Source organism: Vulpes vulpes, chromosome 7 (assembly GCF_048418805.1).
Source record: "Vulpes vulpes isolate BD-2025 chromosome 7, VulVul3, whole genome shotgun sequence".
NCBI lineage: Eukaryota > Metazoa > Chordata > Mammalia > Carnivora > Canidae > Vulpes > Vulpes vulpes.
In genome coordinates this window covers 108,029,471-108,039,557 of record NC_132786.1, presented here as the reverse complement: position 1 = coordinate 108,039,557, position 10,087 = coordinate 108,029,471, and positions in this window count along the sequence as shown.

Sequence of the window (10,087 nt, the reverse complement as noted above, 5' to 3'; positions counted from 1 at the left end):
TCTCTTTTAAAATAAATCATCCTTTTTGTTGTTGTTACTTGATAACAAATCTAACCCCAACCAGCACAGCTTCCTACTGCAATGGCCATTAGTACAGTCCTTGCACGCGATATGCCACCAGGCGTGCATTTACCTGCTATTGGAAAGTCTCCAGAAATAATCCTATTAGGAAAGAGATAAACCATCATTGTAGTTTCATGCAACACTTATTGAGCTCCCCTACTAGAGCCAAGGCACTGTGAGGGCTTCAAAGATGAATGGGTCTCATCCCATGGAGCTCAACTACCAAATTACATGGAGGAGGTCAACCAGTTGTAGACTGAATTTGTTGTGAGTTTCTGCTCTATTTTGGGCTTCCTGTTACCACTACTTTATTTTTTCATGTATTTGCCCTACCATTCATTCATTCATTCATTCATTCATTCAACAAACATCTACGAAGAACTTTCACATATCTGGCATCATGCCAGGTGCTGGAATCATAAAGACGCACCGAAGCAGATGTGGTACGTGTCCTTTGTGTCCTGTGGAGTTAGCTGCATAGGGTAATGCAGTGTCAGTGGGTATACTTTGGGTTCTTTGGCCTTTTAAAATTGTAATGACATCATTTCTTATTTCAAAAATTACTTATATTCTATAAATGAACAGCTGAAAATAATCACGTATAGATCGGGAACAAACATTCCTAACATTTTACCATTTTTCGAAAGTCTTAATATAAATACACTTTTTAATTTTACCTTGGGATTACTTTATTTGGGGGCCTGATTTTTTTTCACTTAATATCATATTGTGAACATCTCACCATAACGATAAATACGCTCCTAAAACACTTGGAGACGGGACCATGTATTCCATTGAATGGAGTTATATAATTTAGTCCTCTATCACTGGACATGTAAGCAGGCCTTAATTTCACTAGGATAACGAGCTATTATAATGGATATTCCTATAGCTAAACATTTTTGTATACTTATGATTTTTTATCTTAGAATAAATTCTTGAAAGTAGAATTGCTAGATCAAAATGTTGGTATAATTCTAAGAGTTTGGGTACAAATCTAAATTAACTTTTTTTTTAAAGATTTTATTTATTTATTCATAAGAGACATAGAGAGAGGCAGAAACATAGGCAGAGGGAGAAGCAGGCTCCCTGCAGGGAACCTGATGCAGGACTTGATCCCAGGACCCGAGGATCATGACCTGAGCTGAAGGCAGACGCTCAACCACTGAACCACCCAGGTGCCCCTAAATCTAAATTAAGGTGCCCCTCAATCTTTAAGTAGACAAATTCAGTCTCCTCCTATCAGGCCAAGGGTTTTGCTGAATTTTTTTTTTTTTTTCTAATATAAGGACTTGGAGAGGATTCCCATAACTTGATGAATCACTTACATCTCCACATGACTCATTTTTCAGACTGAGTTCCTCCCCAGAGGAAAGAGCAGAACTCCTAAGAAGGTGGGAATTGCATAAGGCACAGGGACATGGACCAGGCCTGGAAACAGCAGTCCTAGCAAAGTGCTGCTCCAAGATCAGGGCTGCCTGACTCCTGCAGAACGCGCTTTGAGCGGATGGAGATGCTCACTCCCAGACTGAATGCTCTGACTCCAGCTCCCGGGCCAGCTGGCAGCAGTTTGCGCTAGCAAGGACAGTGCCACGTCCCTCCCCTTCCCTGAGTTCATCTTCTCTCCCCTTTCCTGCTCACCCTCATTCTTCACCATCTGATTATTATTTTCCAAAACAAAAAGAGCTTTCCTAGATTTTTCTATTTATAAAATGATATAAACCCCTTGAAGTGATTTTAAAAGACATAGAAAAGGAGAAAGAAAAAAATAAAAATCACCTCCAACTCCCCACCCCCACCCCAGGGATACGACCACCATTTATACATAGGTGAATAGCCTTCCAGATGTCTCTCTGCGTTATACAGCGGCTCCCAATTAGTGCTCAATCTCACAACAAATTCATGTGATGGGCAGCATTATCTTTTTTTTTTTTGTTTTACCTTTCTTTTATAATTATGGAAGCTGAAGTGTTAGAGATGTCACCCTACTTGCTCAAGGCTATAGAACTGGTACGTGGAGAGTTAGGATTTTTCTTTGTATGTATTTTTTTATTGGAGTTCGATTTGCCAACATATAGCATAACACCCTGACCTCACTTTTACTTACTCCAAAGCCTCCCAAGTTGTTTTTTTTTTTAGCCTCCCAAGTTTTAACCATTGTGTGTTTTCTCCAACTCTCCTGCTTTCCTCTTTCAGTATGTGTATTTGTGTAAATAGAGTCCCTTTATTAGCTCTATATATTTCATTCAAAAAGGTGCCGTGGGCAGAGATGTACAGATAGTGGGCTGTAAAGTTTAAATCTTAACCCACTGCTCACTGAATCTGTGACTTGGGCCTACTTAACCTCAGGCAATTTTCCTCATCAGTAAAATGAGGATTATCATACCTAACTTAAGGAGTGGTGATGAGCAACGAATCACACCATATATGTAAAACACCTGCCACATGGACAACTCATTAAATAGCAATTCTCATTACCTTCCCGGGGAAGAAGTATGGATCATCATTTGAATGACAGTTCATTATGATATCGTGGAGGTGGAGTGTGATGTACTTAACACACATTGAATCCTGTCTTGCCTTGACAGACACTACACTGTCTATCATTATGTAGCTTGTCACTAATGTGCATCTCAACACATTCATCTTTGCACATTTGTCCAGTTGCCTCCTAAGGATAAATTCCTAAAAGAAGAACGGGATCAAGTGGATGCATAAGACAAATATACCCTGCAGATGCGTTATACCAACTTACTTCAAGAGGGAGTTTCTTTGTGCAGGAAATGGGAGCAGGAACATCTCCCCTCCAGTTTCTTGTTCCTCCTTCTCTGCTGCCTGTGAGAGGCCAGGCGCTTTCTAGAGACTTCTACCACCCGATTAACTCTGCTACAACTCTTCCTTCCTTCCTTTCTCAGATTAAAAAAACTGGTTCAGTATCATAGCCAGGAGCCCCAGAACTTCTGCTACAAAGGAGTGAAATTTTAAGGTGCCATCATCAGTTGAGAACAAAACAAAAACTGCAGGAACTCAGTTCTGCTGAAGCTGTGCACACGTGTGTGTGTCTGTGTGTGTGTGTTAGATCTACATGACATGTTTGCACGTAGGCAAGTACACATTTGGATTATTTATATAGAAGAGGATGTGGATCTAAGGGATTTACACACATGCATGTACATGCATGTCTACATATGTATTGTGCATGCATGTATATGTATGTATATAACACAGGTAACCAAAAGTTTAAAGCAGAAAAATATAACCCCTTCTTTTTCTTTTTCCTAGAGAAAGAGAGAGAGCATGAGCATGGGTGCGGAGGGAGGGTTTGAGGGAGAATCTCAAGCAGGCTCCACACCTAGCACGGAGCCCGATGTGGTGCTCTATCTCACCACCCTGAGATCACGACCTGAGCTGAAACCAAGAGTCAGTTGCTCAACTGCCTGTGTCACCTAGGCATGCCTACATGTGATATTTTTGTAACAAGCCTGTACCTTAAAACCAGACTGGGTGAGGGCTGCGGTCTGAAGTGATGGTGGAATCAGCAGGGGCATTTGCAAGTGATGAAGGTGACCACTCCCACCCTCTGCTCCCCTGAAAAAAACCCTCTGAACAGCTTATACCTTTCTTTGACTTCATATATATCATTGGAGAGATATAAAGAGGTTTCAAGTTCTTTTTTAATTCAGTGTTATTCTAAATTTCTTAAGGAAAGGAGCCATGTAGGACTCCAGTTGGGATGAAGCTGTAATCAGATCATCTGGCGTATCTGCCTCCAGCGAGACTGGGCTCTTCCCAACAATACGTTCCCCGGAGTTTTCCAGTTTGGAGTCAGGCCCCTGGGACAATGCCTCACAGTGAAGCAGACTGTGCAATTAGGAAGAGGACAGCCCTCTGGCTCTCTGGTTTTTTCAACGTAGTTGCATCTGCGGTTTGTGTCAGTTCTAATAAGCCTCAAGCCATCCCACCCTCCAGCCAAACATTAACAAGGAGATAAGGCGGAAAGTCCGTATTATTTTCATGTTTAAACATATTGAAACATTTCAGAAATGTAATTTAAGCTGTAGCAGAATCCCTGAATATTTCACTGGATTCAGAGTTTTCAAACTTCAGTAGAAAAGAGTAATGCATCGGGAAACCTGTGCTAGGCCCAGCCCTGGTGCTAACCAGCTGTGCGAGCTGGGGCAGCGCACTGTACTCTGTAGTCCCCTCTCGATGGCCACAGTACAAGCATTTTCCATCTAACTCGTGGAGTTGCCACTGAAAGAACCAATTGAAGTAACGTGAAAGCATTTTGGAAATATACAATGCAAAGGATTTATCAATACTGGCTTTTTTTTTTTTTTTTTTTTTTAGGATTTTACCTTATTTATTTATGAGAGACAGAGAGAGAGTCAGAGACACAGGCAGAGGGAGAAGCAGGCTCCCTGTGGGGAGCCCGATGTGGGACTCCGTCCCAGGATCCTTAGATCACGACCCAAGCCAAAGGCAGACACTCAACTACTGAGCCACCCAGGTGCCCCTGGCCTGATTTATTTGAATTGCCTGAGAAGATCTAGAAGGGAAGGGGAAAGACTGATTTGATTCAGCTAGCAGCTCCCATCGTCCTCCTGAGCAGACACGAGGCTAATTTTCTCTGTCCACGGAAGCCAATCTGCCCTTAAGTCCTGCCTGGCTCTTGCTCCAGCTCCTAAGTACCTCGAGGGAAGGAGAGTCTATCCCATTCAGGTAATTCATTCCCCAGTTCAGAAATCCTCATTATCTGGGAGTTGTTTCAAAGTCTACCCAGAGCCCCCTGCATGGCCAAGTGAATTAATTGCCTCTTATTTTGATCTCAGAGGAGACAAGGATTATCTCCTTCACCCTGGCCTGACCTTGAAGGCTGTTTAGATTCTTCCCCTGCTGCTGTGTTTTCTTCTTTCTCTCTCTCCAGTGAAAGAAAAGTGAGAATTTATTTTAGATGCTGTTTAGAGGCATGTCAAGACTTTATCTTATACGTAGTTCAAAAGATAATCCTGCAAGAACAGAAGACTCAGAATGAGGCTGAGGACGGGCTTCTAGATATGAGGGACATTTGCATGCTGCTAAGGAAGGAACAGACCACAAGGCTGCTCCTGAGGTTGGTCACTGAGTTTCCATCTAAGTGCTCAGGAAAGCACCCCGGAAAGGTGGACAAAAGAAAACTGTTTCACAGCGACAGTAACAGAGGCATCAGACTGGAGCTCTCAAAGGTCTCTTGCCATGGGCCCAGCAAGGGTAGGGAGCCAGCAATGCTCTGTTTTCCAGAATCTTCCCTTGAGAATACTCTAAAGGCCCCTCAGCAAACAAGACTCAGAGGCATACATTACCACTCTCTGTATTTTACAGAAAGAAAAATTCAAATATACTCTTGTTCTTCCTTTTTGCATCCTTTTGCACCCACATGAATGAACTCTTTATCAAAGCTCAGGTTTTTTCCCCCCCGCCCCAGTGGTGCTATAGTATTGAAATAAGTTCCAGCACTGTGATTTCTACAGCAAGTCTTTTATTTTTTTTGCTTTCCACCACAAAAGGGCTGCTTTCCATAAAGTGGATCATTTTAAGTTTGAGGAGAAAATGGTCAGTTGGGAGACAGACATGGGAAATTTGCCACCCTCAAAGTCTAAGTTGACTTAATACCAAGGCAGAAACAGGACTTCTGAAGATCAGAACCCCACCGGCCTATAATCACTGCAGTAGCAATGCTTGCCTTGTGGCTGTGGTACGTGAGGGTGAGTCACCAAGCCCAGAGTCACCTGCAAAGTCGTGGGATGCAGCCCACCTTCAGCTATGTCAGCCCTTCAGCACGTGGTCCTTGGCAGTGGATCTGGGCACTAGGCCTGCTCTTGACATTAGGGGTCCCAGAGCAACAGCACAACTGGATGCCCCCATAACTCAGCCTACCCTATCTCTCTTCCCACCCCTGGTTCCATCCTGCACTGAAGGTCCATCCACTCCCCCACAAAAGGCTGCCCTCAGCCAAAATCCAGGTCAATCAGAGAGCAATCCACCCTTAGGAGGATGGATCTAGGGAAGAGATCCATGTAGGCCTTGCAAATTACCTTCTCACCCTGCAGACAATTCTGAGATTCTAGGTCACCAGTAGGGTTGGGAGTGAGAGCTCTGGGTGGCACATCCTCTTGGCCTCCTAGTCTCTTTACTCCAGAGGAGGTGCATAGGCAGAGAGGGTCTGGAGCAGGGCCTTCTAAAACACACTATACTTGCTAACTGTAGGCAAGTTGCTTACACTATCTCTGACTCCAAGTCCCGGACTGTTAAATGGAAATAATAATAACACTTATCTCCCTGGCTGTTGTGAGCACTCAAACATTAGCAAATTCATACCAAGCCCTTAGAACAGGGAGGGCTCTTAGGGAGCACACAGTAAGTGACAGGCTGTGTTCCAAACAGGAAACCACCCACCCCCCATCTGCATTCACATCCAGTCCCATTGAAAACTCTCGTCACTATGCAGTTGCCATGAACAGTGCTCTAGGCCAACATTGTTCAATAGAAATATGATGCAAGTCAATAAGTAATTTTAAATTTCCTAGTAGCTACAATAAAAAAAAAAAACCACAAGAAGAAACAGGGAAAATTAACCTGACAATATATTAAATCTAAGATGGTATCATTTCAACATGTAATCACTATAAAAGTTACTATTGAGATGTTTTACATTTTTTTGCTTGTAATAAAGCTTCAGAATCGTGTTTATTTTATATTTACAGCAGATTACAGCTTGGACTGGCCACATTTCACGTGCCCAGTGGCCACACGTGGCTCATGGCCACCTTACTAGACCTTGCAGCTCTAGATCCTTGCTAGTCCACGTGTGGCCTGCTAACCAGCTTCATCTGTACCATCTGGGGGCTCAGTGGACATATAGAATCTCAAGCCCCAGCCAGGCCTACTGAATCCGAATCTGCATTTCAGCCAGACCCCCAGGTGGTCTGCATACACATCAAAGTTCGATCAGCATTGCTGGCTGAAAGCAAACTAGGAGATTGTGGAGAGCAAAAAAAATTCTCTCCTCTTACCTTTCTTTGTGCCTCTTTTTTCCCTATGGCTTTCCAGAAGGTGCCAGCCCTGGCTCCATCTGAGACCCCTCTAGAGAACCTTAAAAATATGATACCTGGACTCAGCTCCCAAGATCTTGATTTAATTGGTCCAGGGAGGAACCTGGGCAACAGGTATAGTTAAAGAAGTTCCACGGGTGCTAGTAACATACAGCCTGGCCAGAGAGAGAGAGTCACACGCCAGCCCCACACCCAGCACTGGCCTCCTTCAGTCCTGCCTTTGACAGGGCAACACACCTGAACTTATGTCTTTGAGGACTTCGGAGCAAGGCTGGTTGAGTAATGCAGCTCATATAAGCAGCCATGTCTCTGTAAAACTGCACAAATAGTCCTCATTGTCCCACAGATGCTCAGGAACCTATACCATACGTGAAAATAGTATCCCTCTGAGAAGCTAAGGGGCTCTTCACTTGGCTGTGGCTGCCCTCCTGGCTACACCTGCTGGCTCAGCTCATACCCCTGGTGTGACTGAAATATAGAGGGAATGCGCAATTCCTACATTTTAATTGTCCTAATAAAAGTGCCCATGTCCCACATATGGATATTGTTGGTCCTTTCCAACAATTTGTAGACAGTTGCCTATTAATAAATAGATATAGACAGTTGTCTATTAATAAATAGATAGTTCCTGAATACCTACTGAGCCCGATCTAATGGGGCTGTGAAAATGTTTCCACGTGGCAGGGTCTACCTTCAAGGACCTCATGACCTTGTGGGGACTGGCAGGGGTCTGCAATTCAGGACAGTCCAGTCCTATCAAGTCTCGCAGTCTGTAAAGATGGAAATAAAACCTAAAATCTTTATTCCCGGTACTTAGGATGTCCAAGGGATTTCCAACACCATCTCTTTTTTCATATCATAGTTAGCATTTTTTAACCTTAAGAAGTGATTAAAGTCACCTGGTTTCTTCTTACCCCCTTCCTCAGGAAAAGCTTTCTGGATGAGGCATAAATGTAATTTTAAATCATTGGGGGCCCAACTTGATAATATTTCCCCACTGTTTTGGAATCCTATTTACCATAATAATGAAATGGCCACAGACAGGAAGCATTTTTCATCACATGAATCATGAACACTGCAAAGGAAGGCCTCTTGGTACTCCCTTTCCTTCCAGAATGTGGGGGTGGGGGGTGCGGATGTGCACCTGTTCCCGTGCTTGCATTTTCTTGCCTGGTAGGGGTTCTGGGAAAGGCAGCAGAGGAGAGAGACGGGGTGAGGGATCCCAGCTGCAACACAGCCTGTCCTCACACGTTCCTTGACGTCGCCCACTCAGACGGCGCCCGGCGTTCTTACTGTTAAATGGTGACTAGAGCTTGCAAAATGTCTCTCTGCCAAGAGCTTTGTGCAAACGTAAATCAAGAGTCAGACAATGAGAGAGGCTAAGGGTAGGGGGGAAAATATGAGCAAAGACGGTTCTGAAAGGCTGCTTGGGGGTAGACACACAAGGACTAGTGAAACCAAAATGACAGCCCTTGGAGGCCAGACACCCCAGGACCTGCCCAGGACCCACATTTTCTCTGGGCGTGCTTCGGCTGCCCTCAACGGAAACTGACAGGCAGTTTGCTTCTGCCCAAAGCAAAAAAGTCATTTTGAGGACAAATCAGTCTGACAGCACACTGGCTCTTCTGGTGTGTTGCATTGAGTCTTAGTCTGGCCACCCTGAGGACCAGTTCAACAGGCATCAGGTTGGCTGCTTGCAACCAAAGAGCCTCCCCTACAGCAGCCGGGGCTGAAGCAGGATGCAGCCTGCTCCCTTGGCACAGTGGCCCTCCACCCCAGGCCTCCGGCTCCTGGTTGCAGCCAGGTGACTGGGACTTGGCAGGTGCCTCTCCGGCTCTGGCTTGCAATCTTTTATCATGAACCCATTGCCCACACAGCACTCTGGGAATGCAGACAGCAGTTTGGCCCGTGAGACTGAAAATGTTGGCCTGCCATCGGCTGTCTTTCTGTGCTTATCATGGGGAGGGCCAGAGCTGACCTTCAGGGGGCAGTAAGCCCCATCAGGGCAGGTACAACGGGGACTTGGAGCCAATCAGTGGTAGCATGATGAAAAGGCCCAACGCCCTTTCCTCCCCATTTTGGGGCACTGCCTGCTGAGCCCATCTTTCTAGAAAATTGCCTTTGTGGTCATGTGACACCTGGGAAAGAATAGCATGTTTCCCCAAGTAGCTTCTTGGTGAAGAGAGATTATGTCAGGAGCTGGGGGGAGAGATAGATGGGCAGCTGGGAACTTTGCAGCCACGGGGAGCGAAGCCACGCACTGCTCTGCTAGATGGGGATGAGCAGCTGCACCAGGCAGTCAGGAGCTGGAAGCCTGGCCGTGGTGCAGACACGCCAGTGCGTTTTATAAGACGGTGGCAGAAAAGGGAAGTGGGAAGAGGGTGACTAATTAGGAAGGAGTTGTGAAATAGAACCTGTCTGGGTTTGGAAGCCTGTATGACAGCTCCAGGTAGAGAGAGAGAGCGCAAGCCTGTTATTAGGGCTGACAAACACAGAAGTGCCACGTCACTCCAGGCAGCACCACTGCCCCCCATCTAGAGCCCGGTGCAAGTGTCCCTGCATCAGGAGAGGCCCACGCAGGAGCAAAGTGCCGTGGACAGACGCAGGATCTGCATTGCCGGAGCATGAGCGGAAGAGGCCTGACACATACAGAAGCAAATGAATGCAAAATGAAAGGATCAGGGCATGAATTATAAAGGAAATACAGCAGCATAGCAGAAAATGTCGACAATTAAAGGAGGAAAAAATCCACGTTCTTCTACCTCCCTAATGAAGTTATTTTCATCTTGCAAAAGCTGTTCTAGCCTTGCCCACACGTATACATTTTTGCAAAATTTTCAGCGTGCTCAGAATTTCATGCTACTTTTCCCACTTGTCCTCATTCATACACGTTTCCCAGCATTCCTTCATACTCTTCTTATCAGTAGTGATTG